At 41.5% G+C, this 17,580-nt stretch overlaps 2 long non-coding RNA genes across 2 annotated transcripts in view; one reads left to right on the forward strand and one right to left on the reverse strand.

The window, feature by feature from the left end:
• LOC143355791 (uncharacterized) overlaps positions 1-13,235 on the reverse strand; it is a 31,470-nt gene extending 18,235 nt beyond the window's left edge. The window contains exon 1 of the long non-coding RNA XR_013082559.1: positions 12,723-13,235. This is a non-coding gene — a long non-coding RNA (uncharacterized LOC143355791). The remainder of the gene's footprint in view (positions 1-12,722) is intronic.
• The window catches only part of LOC143355813 (uncharacterized), a 128,486-nt gene continuing 116,796 nt past the window's right edge, over positions 5,891-17,580 (forward strand). The window contains exon 1 of the long non-coding RNA XR_013082564.1: positions 5,891-5,909. This is a non-coding gene — a long non-coding RNA (uncharacterized LOC143355813). The remainder of the gene's footprint in view (positions 5,910-17,580) is intronic.

The raw sequence follows: 17,580 nt of genomic DNA on the forward strand, positions 1-17,580 counted from the left end.
CTTTTTCGCCCGGTGAAATCCGAGCGAAATGAACGGACGTTTCCAGTTCCGCTGACATATTCCATATTTTATGAAATCGTTTCGCCAGTGGAAGCGGAGTTTAGTAAATCCACGGTGTATATTAACGTGCGCGTGTTTAGGTTCAGCGGAAGTATTTACGCAAGAAGGTGTTGAATCACAACATACGGCGATGCTCACCGAGTTGAGGTTTCATCCTCGCCTTGTTTCCGGTGAAACTACATCTCCCGTAAACGTCATCTTCGCGCTGTAAGTGCAGAAATGTGTTTACACACCGCCGGAAATGGACGTAAACCTTCGCAAAATGGTTGCTGATATTTCAGCGGTGGGTTCACTCCGCGCAAATCTCTCCTCGGCAAACAAATAACGTCGCGTCTATTATGAACGATCCGTGCTTTTAATTTTCTAGCAGATCCGCGCACTACGAAAATATTGGAGTCGGCCGTGAACAAACTTTGCGACTGTCGCTGTGTATAAAAATCAGGGTGAAGGGAGGAGTGTTCGCTAGAATATTGCTTGGGATCCGAATAAATAAAAAGTGTCCTAGCTTGTGGATTTTACGCGTTTACGATAATACCGAGGAGACGAAACTGAAAACAGAAGAGAGAATTAAAAAATTAAAGAATGTCCATGTCTATTATGTCTATTAACACTAAATCTACCACCGTCGGTCAAAATGATCGGTTCCAGAGTTTTTATTTTACAATTACTCAAATTGTAAAGATGCTTTCGTGAGGAATGATTAAATAGATACATTTAGCAGAGCATGTATTATAACACTAACCGCACAAAATCATATATCAGTTACTTTTAAGACTAGGTAGGTTTAGTGTTAAAGCTACTAAAGGAAGAAAAGATATCTCCAGGTTTCGAGTTTTTGGTTCCAAGTTCTTGCAGTCGATGCTTTACATTTTAATCTGGCATAAAGTGTAATAACAGCAATTTACCGACGCGACGTTAAATAAATAAAAACCGCGCGGAAGGTTCAGCGCGTTACGCAATGAAAAATGTTAAATATTAAACGATCATTGCTCGTGTCCCCGAGATACGATGATTTAAACACCGGTTGGAATTTTCGATAGAATTAACGCCTGCCAATGGTCATATTCACGCACGAAACAACACGTTGCTGGTCGTCGTCCGCGATCTATAAAGATGAATCGGTGTATTTCCATTGATATTTGTTTCGGTTCCCATTCATTCCCGTAATTTATGCTTCGATTTCATATTCCATCTACTGGACTCCATCTATCAAGTCAATTTATATGTGGATGCGCTGCGTTGCACGCCGCGCCGCGTGTAATACACACATGCACACACGCACTCACAAGTATTTATGCGTGCAGCATGAAAATTTGAAAGCTGCACACGGATACGCGCCCGTGTGCACCGACGTTTTATATTTTATAATCTCCCCATCACACGGAATACAACAGAATTTCCACGCTTTTCCGGAAACCGGTTTATACCGGCGGCCATACATTTTTCCACTGAGTTTTTCCCGAGGAAACGTTCCGGCTGGTGTGCCGCATCGCGCCGCGCTAGCTCGAAACTAAAATTTTATCACGTCCATTCCGTGATACAAATTTGCCTGAATTCGTTCGAATCGCGGGTGCTTAATTTCACGAAAATTTCGGACAGCAAATAATGAAATTCGCCCGAAAAACCCGGCCGCCACTGCTGCGAATGAAATATAACATAATTTATGGTTTCTATGTATAGAGCGACACGACTCGTCAGCTTTGACGCAAAGAACATTTACGCAAAATGTGCGCGGATCGTTTCGGCGAAAGAGTTCGTTAATCGAATCATTAAATAGCGATTTTATTTCCGGGGGTTAAAATAGACCCGAACATCGGTGGGTTAAGTCATACGTCATACCCTCTCCTTTTGGCGGTAAGCGGTCTCAAGACTTTCTAATTTCGAAATAAACGTCGTTGTGTTATATCGGAGGAAAACTGTCTAGCCGATAGCAGAAGCACCAATGCCCATAATCCGGGGTAACCAGCGCATAGGAAGATCGAATGCATCAATGACGAATGACGGGTGGAGGGAGGGGAGGGGTATCGGTATAATTCGATTGATCCGTGCCACCAATTAGACAGTCGAAATTCCACGGGGTCGGCCGATTATCCGAGGACTCGCATCGCGATGACTTTATAAAGTCATCGACGCCGACACGGAACGCCCTCCGGGCTGCAACATTCTCTTCGGTCGACAGTTGATCTACTTTGCTGCCACCCACACCCCCTCTGTCCCCCTACCCCTCTGCCGGTGGCGGAACCCCTTTTCCGGGAGCACCCTTGCTCTTCCTCGAGCCACCCTCGTCACCTGGCAGCTTCGCGTTGGAGCCGCAAACTTCGTGCCTATGCTAATTGACTTCGCACACCCCGTCCTCCCTGACGCCGAGGCTCTCCTATCCGCCGTTCTGCAGCGCCGACACTGTAAACCATCGTGGTTTAAAGTCAATTAACGCCTTCCCCGAGACAGCTCGTTCTGACCTTTTCGATCAACAAACGGCTCTCCGCGTCGAATTCCATTGTTCTTTCGCACCGATGCGGGCGGCAGCCATCTTCCTTCTTTTTTCTCCTCGCTCTTCATCTCTCTCGCACTATCCGTCTCCCTTCTACGTTTTCTCTCTAGCGAGCGCTTCTTTTTTTTTGTTCCACCACGAGCTCCAGCCACCGCCGGTTTGATGAATTTATTTTCAGCTGGGGATTCAGTTTGTCCGATTGGGTTATTGATTTTCGCCGGCGTTCCTCGGACGAGGAATTTATACAGCCCCGGCCTCTTTCAATCAATTCGAGCGGGTATTCGGAATTATTAGTGGCCGTGAATATTGCGAGTCACTTCTTCGTGCCAGCAGATTCTTCCGTAGAAAAATCGCCGCGGAATTTGCTATTTTCGCGACGCCGCGGTCAGTTTTCGAGTTGTTTCGAGGGAGCCGAGGGTGACACGAACGGTGCGCTAGGTCATGGATTCCTACACCGATCATTCTTCTCCGTTCGTTTCTTTCTTCGATTTTGTCCAATTCATGTTTTTAACGCGTCACTTATCGGTGCCTATTTATACAATAGATTTGAGACCATCATGATTCACATCCCGGAGAATTCCTTCAGAAATGATGCAACGGCAATAGCAATTTTCATCACGAGCCAAGAAGCTACCTTTACGAACATAATCAAACCGTTTCTTTCGAGATCATTTAAGAAAAGAAAATGTTCACGTTCTGTTTCGATGCAGTTATTGCGAATCGTATTAGTAGGCTTAATAACAATTGCATTTTCTTGATAATGTTTTTTTTTTTTCATTTTATAATCTAGTTATATTAGTTAGTTTTATTATATAATGTAATATAATACTGTAACTGTGCAACTTTAAAGATGAACGGCGTTAAGAAAGAAGACAGAAACGAAAGCTCCTGTCATTGCATTTAATCGCGTCGCTACAATTTCTTCCATTGACATTCATTAACGTTTATTCATGCGATGATTAAAGCTCACAATTTCGAAGCTCCCTGCAGAGAGATCGACCCATTAAACTCGACCCAGATCCATCAAAATAAACCGCTCGACATCGAATCGAAATCCCTGACGTCCGCAAACGAGACACGAATTTCCGCAAAAAATTAATCATCGGCCATGCATCCAAGGTTCATCAGCAAGTGTTCTTACGGAGCACTCTCAGGCAAGACGAGTAAAGTCATCGATGTGTAAGCGACGACGCAAGAGAGTCACATTTCTCGCCAATTCAGCGGGTTACAACGCTGACGTCACCGGCTCGACATAATTCGATTCAATTCGCTTAATTTTGCGAAAATTGCCAATCTTCTCTGGCGTGTTACGCCTAACGTAGTTTCTCCGCGTTCCGGAGGCCTCGCCGTCATCCTGGATCCTTTCGACCTTCGAGGACCGTTTATCGATCCTCTCGATAAATAAAAACTACAGCATCGTTAACGTGCCAAGTCGCTGGCTATCGGGAAATAAAATTAGTCGCCATTTTGGTTTCAGATGCTGCTGAAGTCGCTGATCTACGAGATTTGGCTGACGACACCGTCAATCATTCCCGGTAATACATCGAGATAAACTCATTCGATATTAGAATCACTAGACTGTGGATATTTATGCAAAATAAAAATTCTCTGCTCAATTGCAAGGGATGGAAGCCAAATAACTATGTCATCCTTATTTTAATAATTTTAATAAACGGAAAATTATAAATTGTCATTCCTAAACTTCAATACAGGCCACAATTGAGCTTCGAAGCCAGGGTTAATAGCCATTTTGAAATTATCGTTTGTCAGTCGAGTATTCTTGCATGAATCAACTCCAACAATGAACGAGCCCGTTCAATTAAATAACGCTTCACTTGTTTTCATTTGCGTATATTGTGACACGCGTAAACGGGTTAACGAAAAATGTATAGGAACCTCGTCGGCAAGCGCAAACGTTAAGAACCCATATCGCCATCGTCCCGGGTAGCAAAGTGTTCGGTGAAGTATTCCCGTCGCTGTGAAATCATTCCAAATCGTCAGACTCATCAGCCAAAGAGATAACGCGAGCCATCGCGGTGGGCAGGAAGGGGGCCAAAACGGCGCGGCGGCAGACGCTCATAAATTCGACGGTGCGGCGAATCGTTCGTGGGAAGGAATGTCAGGTTCGAGATACTTTGACCCCATGACCTTAATGGTCATACGCCATGGCGCCCACGCGGGCACGCGCGACAGCCACCACGAAGAAGGGGGATTCGCGTGGAAAAGCTGGCGCGAGTCTCGACATTTTTCTGGCGAGGACTGCCAATTGGTTCGAGGAGCTGCTCTCGAGAGGGGTAAGATATAGTGTGCAGCGACGAGACGCATCCATAGGGTTGCAAATTGCTCGGCTACCGGCTCTCCTCCGTCTCGTAACCGACAAAAGATCTTTAGAAACGGGGGAAAGGTCTGCCATCTGAATTGAATCGCCTTGTCGCTCGTCCCGTCTTCCGGCGCTGTTTTCTCCGCGCTCTAATTCGTTTACTTTCATTACGGAGCCGCGAACCGATACGGAAATTGGTAACCTGGTTGCTCGATATAACCGCGGTTCCGTGCGATACAATTCGAATGAACCGGGTTCCAAGGATCCTCTACAGGCTGTCCCAAAAAATGTCGGATCTCCACCTTGAAAGGGGTGGTTCCTCAGTTCATTCGGTGTGACTTTTTCCTTTCCTTGGTAACGAGTTATCAACGAAAACCACGGACCAATCACAGCGCGGCTACAGCGGAAATGGGTGTAGTTCATGGGTGATTTCTTGCAACATGCAATCTTTAGAAAGAAAAAAAGAACACGATCGTGTTCTTCTGACAGATGTAACGCAGAACCGTGAATACCGCGAATTTATTTTTCATTTCCGCGGAAACGTTTCGGAGGAATCATTTACCTTCATCCGTGCGTTCCGAAGGGAAGCAGAGATAGGTCCGCGTAGCTGCATCTTATTTTTCGACATCAAATGAGAAATCTAGTTTACCGTGCGGCAAGGAGGAAATATTTGCTTCGAGTGGGTGGAACCTTCTAAGATGAAGTATAAAGACGCTACGTGGGTAGATTTCATTTATAAAAGTGAAAAGAACGAATCAGCTCGGCGCGGCGCGGCGCAACGAACACTCCTGGCGAACATATCTGACGTAAATAACTATCGCGAGTACGATCGAATCATTTTGTAACGCGCTTCTGTCGCAAGGGATATTGTGAAAATTCAAACTAAACGACAGATAATTCGATAACTGATCGGCTACGTAATTGGGTCAGTTGAATCTCACCATCGACCGTTCGGCGATTAAGCAAATGATTAAATGAATTCGTTAGGCCGGAGTTTTAGCGAAACGGAGACAAATATTCCATCGCTTTTTAAACAAAGTAAGTACAAACGTGTGGTAACATTACTATCGATATTTATACTACAAGTGAATATTAACATAAAATTAAAACTGGCTATGTCCATTTTTAAGAAATCCATTTACTATTATTAGCAATTATCATTAGTATTACTATTACTAGTATTATTATTAGTATTTTGTTCTAGTGAAAATGAGTATTATTAAAAAGACATGTGGTAACTAAATACTCTCTCTGTCCCATAATAATAGTAGCAAAAGAAAATGAATATAGAACGCAACATTTATTATCAAAAAACTAGATTAACACTAAACCTACCACGGTCAAAATGATCGGTTTTATATTTCACAATTATTGAAACTATAAAAATTCATTTATGGAAAATAGAATAAATTTCCTTGCCCAAGCATTTATTATATCGAAAATTACGGACAATCCCAATTTTAGGGTTGCCATTTTTATACGACAATATTTACCAGATACTGTTAATGCTCGGTAGGTTTAGTGTTAAATTAAACAATAAATTAAAAATATTTCTCTCAACTTGTATTTCGAGTGTTCAGATAGCTTCTGGTTTTTTCAATAGTTTGGTTACTGCATTTTATGCGTGATCTTAAGATTATTGGAACCATCGTTCTTCAAAATCTCTTTTTTCATCTTACTTTTACAATGATCTGATATTCAACTGAAATAAAACAATTACGGAAATAAATTTATATACGGAGATAAAAACAGCGGATGAAATTCGAAAAATAGTTACAATTCGTAATAATTAGGTGAACCTAAAAATTGAAAGATGTGTCAAAACGAATGACAGATGTCCTGAAACATTGATTTCCACTGAAGGCTTTGCAATTTCGCTCTACAACATAACTTACAGCTACATTCGCCAATAATTCCCGTTTGAATATTCACTTACTACCATTATTATGGGACAGAGGGAGCATGAGTTATGATTAGACGAGATAAAAGAAAAAACACCCACGAACAAGCTCTGAATTTGATAGTCGACGAAGGCAACCTTTGGAAGTTTCCGAAAAAAGCTGTCGGCCCCCAAGAATTTCTCTGTCGTAACCCGTGAATTCAATCCCCTATCGATCCCTATCGAGAAGTATCGCCGTTACAGCGGTGGTCCGATCCGGGGCCGATAGCTCAATCGAATTCGTCGGCCGATAAAAATCGCGTTGTGGAACGTTCGGGGGATGGTGGTGCCGTGGGGTTGGTATCGGGTAATCGCGCCTTTCGCCTCTAATCTCTGCTACTTTCCCGAGATTATGCTGACCCAGGGTGTTTGCATCGCGTGCAACCGGCGAGACATTTAGCAATCCGAACAAATTGGATTTCCTTCCTCTCGTCTGCTTTTCGTTCGCCCTTGTTCACCTCCTCTGCGTTGCATCCTCATCCCCTAGCCGCCGAAAAAAAAGAGAGACAGAGAAAGAACAAGGGAAGCAAGAGTAGCCGGAGAAAAACAGGACGGCGCGACGGTATAGAGGGAAGAAAGACAAACAGAGAGAGAGAGAGAGAGAGAAGAGAGTTCAAAAAGGAGAGAAAAAGATGAGATCTATTTACCAGTGCGCGGTGCGCGTCGATTCAATTTCCCGGGAGGTGCTTTTCGTTCCGCGTTTCCCGAAGCCTTTGCAACGACCGCCGTTATAACTCCGCGATGCGGGGGCGGATTCTTAGACGCTCAGGCGCGCACGCAGCAGATTGCGAGCCGCGTAAGGTGCTCGTTCAAAATAATTTCAAGTTCTAAAGTGTCGGGGCGCAATGGAACAAGGCCGAGAGCAGCCGCCTCGCAAATGTGATGTAATTTCGTTGTAACGGTCGGCCCCCGCGATCCACGCTCGTTCGAACGGCCGGATTAAGGACATCATTCGCCGTATCGATCCGCGCTCGTTGACCCTAGCTCTAATAAGGGCTTGCCGAGTCCTCAGCGACTCATTTTTCTCCTCAGGGAATCTCGAGACAGTGGTCATTTTCGCGCGTTCGAATCAAACTCTGAGGATCGTGGTTCACTATGCAAGTTTTTCTTTGCATGAACTGCTTCGAATTCTTGTCGGTTACCGATCCCTCTTCGTTGACCCCAGCTCTAATAAGGGCTTGCCGAGCGCTATGCGAATCGTTTGTCTTGTAAGGGAATCTCGAGATAGTGGTCCTTTTCGCGTGTTCGAATCAAACTCTGAGGATCGTGGTTCACCATGCAAGTTTTTCTTTGCATGAACCGCTTCGAATTTTTGTAGGTCACCGATCCCTCTTCGTTGACCCTAGCTCTAATAAGGGCCTGCCGCGAAATTGATGGCTCTACAGTGTAATGGCAAGGGTTGTGGATCTTTATGCGAGTTTCCATTTTCATGAATTATTTTTAATTCTTACAGAGTATCGATCCTTGTTCGTTCACCCTAGTTCTAATAAGGGTTTGTCTGACATTAAATGACACGTCTCTAGACTCTTTATAAAGTGTAAAAATTGCATCGATTTCAAACAACAGGAGCTGAATAGCTATTTCTTCCTTTCAAAGGTAACTTCAATGAGTTGATAATAATCATGTATATCGATGTCGTTAAATTTTTTTAATCTTTCTACTGTCTCAAATTTTATTCTGTTTTGAAGCTTTTTAAAAATTGTAAGTACAGTGTAAATATACTGGGATGTTGTAAATTTATGAACACTATAAATGCATAAAACTGCACTCTTGACGATTAGTGCGTACGAGGTGATGAATATAATGACAGGAAATAAAGCGTTATAGAGAATGGTTGTACACACGATTTTTATCTTTCATTAAAGTTTATGATGTAACGACGCTATAGCAATTCTGTGCAGAGTAATCGCAGTGCAGCAAACTATAGGAGCAACATTAATTAGAGAAAATATGAAACATGTCATTTTCTGCGACTCGACAAGCACGATCCAGGCAATTACGACCTATCATAAATTCCTTAACCGACGATGACCTAATTGTCAAGTGCCAAGAATTGTGCACTTCATTGCCAAGGAAAGAGAACGGACAAGGCATAGTATCAACTCTACTATACACGTATAATTGCTATGTATACATGCTGTGCACGTATATGCTATATATAGCGGAAGATGCGGCAAAACTTCTTACATCATCTCTGAATTTGACTCATTCGGCAGAGTATTGTGAAAAATTCATGAAAAATCGGAATCACGTGCACAACAAATTATATTGATCTTGGAGCAATGTCAGATAATAATATCACACGTCAGGATGCATCACACCGAGATGACTCACTTACATCTCCTAAGCATGACAGATGTTTCAATCTGTAACACGTGTCACGTCAAATTAACCATTAGTAACCTTGTTTTTTTTATATCGAGTATGCGAGGAAATACGACTGACGAAAAAGATGCAGCGGCTATCGAGTTCTTTCACAAAATATTAATCTATACAGAAAGTAGAAAAAATTATTAAAAAAGAAATCTCAAATTTTGTAAAAATTAGTTTCATTACAATTAATACTAATGCGTCATGAAAAAATTTTGGAGACAACCTTGATAAATAAATGCATAACAATTTTTATACATTCTCTGTATCTGGAAATAACATATAAAGTAAACATTTTTCAGTTTCATAAAGGAAATAATATGGTAATAATTCTTATTAAGCTGAATGCGTGAAAATACAGCTTTTTCGTATGTAGTATGCAAATGGTTATGCAAATTAGGTACGTAATGACCTATTGATGGAACCAAGGAGACGTAGGGGCTTACCTGCTGTTCATTAAACATTCTCACTAGATAAAGTATATCTTATTTTTGTCCATAATAATAATATAATTTTACAATTAAGTAATTAATAATAATAAAATGTTAAGAATAGTCGGCTTTCGGAGGGTTAATATAAAAACTATATTAATTATTTTATAATAATATTAAATTAATAATATTAAAATATATTGATTAGATATTAATTTAGGAAAGGGTTTAATCGTGTCCACGCATTCAGAATATTTCTTGGCAATATCTAAAACCTGTCTGTACCTAAAAATTGGTAAAAGAACGTCACTCAAAATCGGAATATCTCCTTAAATTTTCTGACATAAATAAAAAAAAAATCACGATAAGTGCTGAAGGATAATTATTGTTCTGTAAAGGACGCGAAAGATTCCGGCTCGTTGCTGTCACACTTCAACCCGATAACGCATCGACCTGTTTTCCTCGGGCTAATATTTAAGCGTGAATCGCGAACTCTGCACGCGATTGGGTAGGATCAGAGAATGTGTAGTTTGACGCTTTCGTGTCCAGATTGTGACACGTGACAGGCCTGCTTTTCTGAATGGAGTTAAACGTGTCATCCTTTTAGCTTCCCAAGATGGATTACGTCTAGGTCTTTTTAGTCTCGGGATGACACAACAATAATAAGCTCGCCGGGAGTTGGCAACTGACCTGTATGATTTCTTTAACTCTAGCCGAGTCGACATCCAGTCGGCATTTGACCCATTTCAAGTAATACCGGAGCGAGGGGCTTTTAATATAACAATATTGTTTTTCGCAAGCACTGGATGTATTTCGCTCTCCGCGCCTCGCCATGTATTCGTATCGTTCCCGCGTCGTCCATTACACTGTCCGACAAATTAAAATCTTTTTTTCAGGCCTGCAATATTTATTCGAAAGTGATGCATCTCCCTTGGTTTTGAAAAAAACATTTTTAAAAAAAGAGCTCACCCCAAAATCGATATCTTACTAATTGGAAAGAATGTCTTTAATGTTTGACCATGGGATAAGTAGTATTGTTTAACACTAGGTTCACGGGACCCGTCAAAACAACGGGTTCTAATATTTTTAATTTAAAATTATTAAGATTCTAATAATGCATACGTGAGAAATTATTTAACAAATTTATTTCTTTGGATATATGTTATTTTACAAATATTGCTAAAAATGTGGGTAGCACGTTCTTGTTATTTTTAGTGTTCCGTAAACCTAGTGTTAAAGGTTGTTTATTTTGAATTGAACCTAACTGAATTTAACACTTTGCCTACCAGAAGCCTATTACAAAAGAATTTTATTATTGTCGGTACTAAAATTATTTAAATATTGATTATTAGTTTAAACGGAAATGTTCTAGGCCCTAATGCGAGTTTCGTGTCGGCCACGTTAAAGAAGACTTCAGATTTAATAGTCCCCGTAAATAGAACTGGAAAACTGTTCACACGTTCCGAGAAACGGCCTAGAATAAGTTAAATGCATCCGTGTGTGCCATATGTTGCTCATACGCTCATGCGTCAAAACCATTTTGTCCAACATATGGGTCATGGTATGGTGGATACGTTAAAATGTGCTCGGACATGTAATGTAGGTCAATGGACTCCTAAATTCAAACCTTCACGAACCACACGCGAGTCACGCGACTACAGCCACGGTATAATCTGTATTTTCTTCGAAATTCCTTCCTGCAATTGAACCTCATAAATCTATCATAATTACGGAACGTTAAACGTTGAAATATTCTTATACAGGACGCAACAAAATAACTCGAACAAATAATTTCGAGAGAACATCGGTTTTCTTAGAATTTTAATTCCGGAGAATTAGGAATTTCATGAATGCAATCTACTAATTGCACCAGGTGCATACATTAAAATTTGTACATATATTTCCCCCGACTGGTTTACAGACACGAAAATGAAAGAAAAAAAAAAGAAAAAAGAAGCGTACGCGAAACGTGGTTTTGCTTTGGTTTCATAATACCGGACTACGAATTTTATGGATACGTATCACACACGCTTGCGAAAAACTCATTATAGTAAAAAGGTTGATAAAGTTTAATGAGCGAACTGTAGACTTCGTGCAAGCATTGCACGTTCCAACGTGAGCACTCACTGTAAAAGAAAACCGTACAAACGTGAAAAAGAATAAAATATTTACGTTTGATCGAGAAACGCGAGTTTCAGTAAATCCAGAATTAACTGAAAATATTGATATTAATAATTCGACCTCTTCTAAAAGCTTACGTACTTATCAAATAATTTTAACGCTAGATTGCCGGATGAAAAAGAAGGTCGGTTAGTGATTCTGAGAGATTGGTCTGTCTGAATTTGGTCTAAACTGATAATTCTATTAAAAGCCAACATATGTTTAATAAAAAATTATTTAAATAAAATCGTAAATGACTCAAAATGACTCGCTCCGGCAATCTAGTGTTAAGAGATTCTGATTAAATCAATATTAGCTTCCTAGCCTATGAATTTTAGCAGATCCAGAATTATTCGAAACTATGAATACCAATACCGTAGTTTTCGCAAAACTTGGAGAATGATTTCCGGAAACACAGGATCATAAACTTGCGCGGATTCCCTTGATTTACGCGCGCCGTGTTGGCAGTCGACGCATTAAGTGCATTTAGTGCGAACAAATCTCTGTTTGATTCCCTCGAAATTACTCCGTACAAGGTCTTGCATAAACATGAGCAATCCTGGCGGCCGCGCGAGTCCGAGTAATTGAGGAAATAAAGAAAAATTGCACTTTCTTCGGGCGCACTTTATCATTTTATTGAACCGCGGAGTGGCCGGGGCTGTAATCGCTCGGTAATCAAACGGACGTACGGCAACAATTTGCTCGCACATTATTCAACAAAGTATTGCATTAGCTTCCCTCCGGTGTGTCTGCACACGTTCTGTAATCTTGGCCGGGCTCGCGCACGCGATTTATGGTCTATCAGTTTCAAAGCGAAGCCTCGAACCAGCGCACACATTCGAATATCGCACATGTCACCCTGTTGCGTCTCCTGAACCCTCGATCCGCGCCGCCGTTCGCGGCGTAGACCTTTACATTCCCTCCGATAAAACTGATTTCATTCGTACTCACCGATTTTCGTCGAACAAAAAGATGCCGGTCGCTCTCCCCTTTCTGCTCGTCTCTCCTTCGGCCGACATCGATCCTCATCGATTCTCCCCCACCCCCACCCCCACCCCCATCACTCGCGAGAATTTACTTCCGATGTTCTCTCACAATAGTGCGCTCTTTAATTTTCAACCCGCGCCCGGCTATCGATCGAGACCGATTCCAGTTAATAGCAGGACTCGCCAAGCCTTTCCAACGAATCACCACGTTTTCCGTCTTATTAAAACTAGACAAGGAATTTCTCTTTTTATACGGAACCTTCGAGTTCACCGCGAAGTTCTCCGACCGGGGAAATTAGGCGAAAGTTCTGTCCTGTTGCCGATGCTTGGACCAAACGAATCTGTCGAGGACAGCGAAAAAGTCGACCGACCACCCAAAGGATCGAGAGAAATTTGTGGTCTCCTTTGGAAATTGAATCTCGAATTTTTAAGTTCGGAGAAAGGAAGAGAAAAGGGGAAAAAATTTGGAATATTAGCTACAGGTTGTTTTCCGCGACCTTCTTGTCTAATTCTGTATAGAAAATGTAAAAAATGCGTTTTGTACATTTATCAATTATTAGTGAAAATTTCATCAGAATCGTTTAAAATTCCTGTGAGCTACAAATGAAACGAGCCGAAGAAAAGGAATGACGTATTTTCGTTTGACGCTTGGTTTTCGAGTGAATCGATTTTGAAGAGTCAACGAATACACGCGTTATTAGATACGCATCGGTTGATGTGTTTGTGCATGACCGACCGGATCTACTTACTTAGAGCACGCGAACTCGGCCGATTTTCAAGCTCCCTTTTCTCGAAAACGAGGCGGCGAACAAAAAAATGTTATTCCTTCTTTTCGACTGGTTTTTGCATGTGGAATCATCGCTCGACTGCTCGTACTACGATTTTCGAAACGCCATGTACTTTTGCTCTGAAGAAAGGAGTGAAGTTTCGTGCTTGTTTTAAACTAGGGACCTCGAAGTAGGAAGGTCTGCAATCGAAACTTCTGCTGAATAATATCAACCGTTTCACAATGCATTTTTAGAGTATCAAACCCAAATGCAAATAGGTTGGCTAACAATTGATTTGAAAAGTTTGAAATCTAAATTCGGAGGTACATCTTTCGAAAGAATATATATTTAAGTATATAAATAATAATAGATTCTTGTGTATCATGGAATCTTTCACCCAAATGGATTTTCTCTTCTCAAAGGGCGAATTGAAAGTGTTAACTAATCGTCAACGTGAGAAATCTTGTTATTTCAAGGATGTTCGGTTCCAGGTGCAGAATGCTAACAATCGATTGAAAAGTTGTTAATGATTGAGTAATTGCAGACAACTGTGAACAGCACTGAACCGACTGGTTTCACGGAAATTATACACGTTTGACATTATCTGCTATTTTTGCAGAAAACATTCATATTGCCTGTTGCATAACGAAGAAGCAAATTCCAGATGATATTTTGCCTAATTCTATTGAAATGTTAATGGAGAAACCATCGGATCGTTCCAATTTAATCTCCTGTCACTTACACTTTATACTAAATATGTAATTAAAGGAATTCTGTTTTAAGACTTTGCCAAAAATATAAGACGCCGAGGAAGGAATGTTCTGCTTTAAAATCTCTTTGATTAAAACGTTGACTATCGAACCACCTAAAAGTCCAGCAGAATCGACGTAATTTAGTTAACGAGACCAAAATTGCAAAGTTTAGTATGGACGCTACAGTTTTAACCCTTTAAATCCTACAAATCCCGGCGAAATTCAGTTTACGCAAATGCGTTACGACGGGAATTGATCGTTACAGATGGCCGAAGAATTGTGTCACCCATGTAGCATGATCATCCACATCGATTCCTGCATATTGAAGTAGTTTCATAACCTATATCGACTGGTTCCATTGAAAATTTAATGACTGAATCCTCGTATCGATCCAATTCAATATTTTATCACCATTAATATACCTTAGGATCACAGAGTCGATGAAAAAAAAACGCTATGTTAAAAGTTTCAGAAAATATCAGGCATCGAAGGAGGTCGGACCGAGGTTGCTACCTAGATAGTAGCATATCGCGTTACAAATTTCCTTAATTAATACGTTGATCGACGAACTATCTCTAAGATTCCACAGAATCGAAGTAATTAAATTAAGGTGATCTACAAAATTAAAGTGTCTGACAGTGATTACTGTTTAAATCCTTTTAGGTCCTGCAAATTCTAATAAAATCTAATTTAGGCAAATATTTTAGAACAAAAGTCATTCATTAACGTCCGGTCATCTACTTATCTTCAGATCTGAACAAAATGTGTAAAGCATAAAAATTCGTATACGTATGTTCTATGTCAAAAATAGTTCCCATCATATTTTCTACATTTACGAATTATATAACTAATTAATGAATCTTTAATGCGAAGGACTCGAATTTAAACTAAAATCACAACTGAGAGGCCCTCGAATTCATTTACACAGCCAATATACAACGTTCAAAAGACTCGAGAATATATAATATCGTGATGGAAATTTCGAAAACTGCTAAATGCTTTTGTCACGTTCCAGCGGCAGAACTGCCGACGTCAAAGTTACATTAAAGATGGACGAAGAATTGTGTCACCCACGCACGATCAATACGGCCATCAGCGTGTCAAAAAGCGTAGATTTTTCGAAACATGGTCGACACTCGACATGAGCGACGAGCAGCGAGATAGTCCAATGACCAAAAAAAAAAAAATGGACAAAACGAATTCGGACTCTGTTAGACACCAAGAATCCAGATAGCGGAGAGGTCACGAGCAATTAGGCCAGTCCGCGCGGACGATGATTTTTTCGTATGGAACGTCGCGGCGGCACGGTGCTCGTTCGTGGTTAAACAGTTAATTAACCGATACGAACGGGTAACGAATCGAGTCGTGAGTGGCGGATAACTCGCGTGCAACAGTTGACTGGGGAACGATCGACAGGGAGGACGAGTAATTGCGGTAATAGTTGCACAAAAGTGGCGGCCGATGTGTGTACACAAGCGCCGTAGGAGCGTGTTATTACATCGGAGTAAGAAATTACCTTTTGGTGGCGCGTAACGACCCCGCGACACGGAACCAAGTATCAACGGTAATTACAGAAGCTGCGAATCGGGATTGCAATTTGTCGGGCTGCATCGCGCCGCGCCGGCCCGTTGCATCCGGTTTGAATCGCTCGAGCTCCGCAATGGATTTTTACCCTTACGAATCAACCCCGTTATCCTTTCAACGTCGCCAAGGACAGAACTTCTCCCATTCGAAACCACCGCCGATATAAATAGCAAATTGCGGATTCGTTAATCAAATTTTTTGTTCTTCTAAAGTCCCGTTTGATAGGCCCATCCACTTAGCCAAGAAACGCTCCCTGAGCAAATGCCACGAGGAACGAAGAGAGCAAGTTTTTCGAATGCCTTGGTTGAACGGACTAATTAAAAGGCGACGGAGCAATTTATCTGACTAGTCCACTTTTGGTAGTGGTCTCGCCCGACCCCGGCCGAGCTATGGGCTAATCGACTCGCTGCTGCATGCATGGCTTTAGCACTTGAAACTGCACTCGGTGTGGGCTCGTTAATAAAATTCCCAACTTTTAACCGTCGTATACAAGCGCACTGTGAGCGGATGAATAGTATTATCACCTATGGGGAACGTATTCGCGATATTTCACGAAATATACCGCAATGCTGTCCCGTATAGTCCACTAGTACACGCGATGGCCAGCTACATTGATATAAATAGACTGTGTGGATCTTTATGCAAATTCACACTTTCGTTTTAAAAAATTTCAGAACACGGACGAATTCATTCTGTCGACGGAAAAATTCCTTTTGATTGAAATAAAATGGATATACCATTTACTCGCACGTTTTCCGGTATTTTTACAATTTTGCAAACGACGCAAGTGCGCACACATCTAGTTACGACACTTTTTGATTTATAAGAAACAACGTTAAATAGAAAGACAAATTTTGTTATGCGTCCCAAAAAGAATTAAACGAATAATGCTTACAATACTCGGGAATAGATGCAAAAATGGCATTCATTGAAAAGGTAGTCCAGGCAAATTTCCAAAATATCCATCGACTGTCTACGCAAAATGATCAAATATGCGCATCGAAAGTAATTCATCTCAGAAACTAGAAAGGCGAACGACATGGGAAATCATTGGACCATATTTACCATTTCCCAGTAAAGAATTAGGTCAACCTTATTAAACGATACCGAGATGACAGGACTCGTCCAAAAACCATGTAAAACCTGCTAGAATAACCGAGTTATGCTCCCGATCGAATTCTCTGAATTGTAGCATTTGAAATCGTGGAGGCGAAAGGACTCCAAGCATGCGGGATCAACAATTTCGTCATCTAACGAAGCCTCATAAATGTGGAACACCCACTCGACGGTGGACCGGTCGATGATTCTCGGATGAATAGAAACACCAGATAATCCGAAGAAAATGGAATAAATGGTCCCGGCCACTGAAAGTTTCAGCTCCCGAGATTCTCCGGCCCGAAAATGGACACTTGGATTCACATGGCACGACTGTCCCCGGGGCAAATTGGACGATTTACGAATTAGGAGAGGACCGGATCTCTGCGGAATACGGAGGACGGATCGAAAGGTTTAAAAACGGGCATTCGGAGGCGAGAACTTTTCGTCCCCGGGCCGATAATTCGCGTTTGTGCGCCGGATGGAGCGGAAGGGAAAGAGGGAGGAGCGGGGCCCTGCGACGCGACGATCGTACAATACGACCGAAACGAGAAGTTAAATATTGAACGCGTTGTTGGCACCCCTTCGACACCAGCGACCGGGAGAGCATCGCAGTTAATTCGCC

Source organism: Halictus rubicundus, chromosome 1 (genome assembly GCF_050948215.1).
Source record: "Halictus rubicundus isolate RS-2024b chromosome 1, iyHalRubi1_principal, whole genome shotgun sequence".
Taxonomy (NCBI): Eukaryota; Metazoa; Arthropoda; class Insecta; order Hymenoptera; family Halictidae; genus Halictus; species Halictus rubicundus.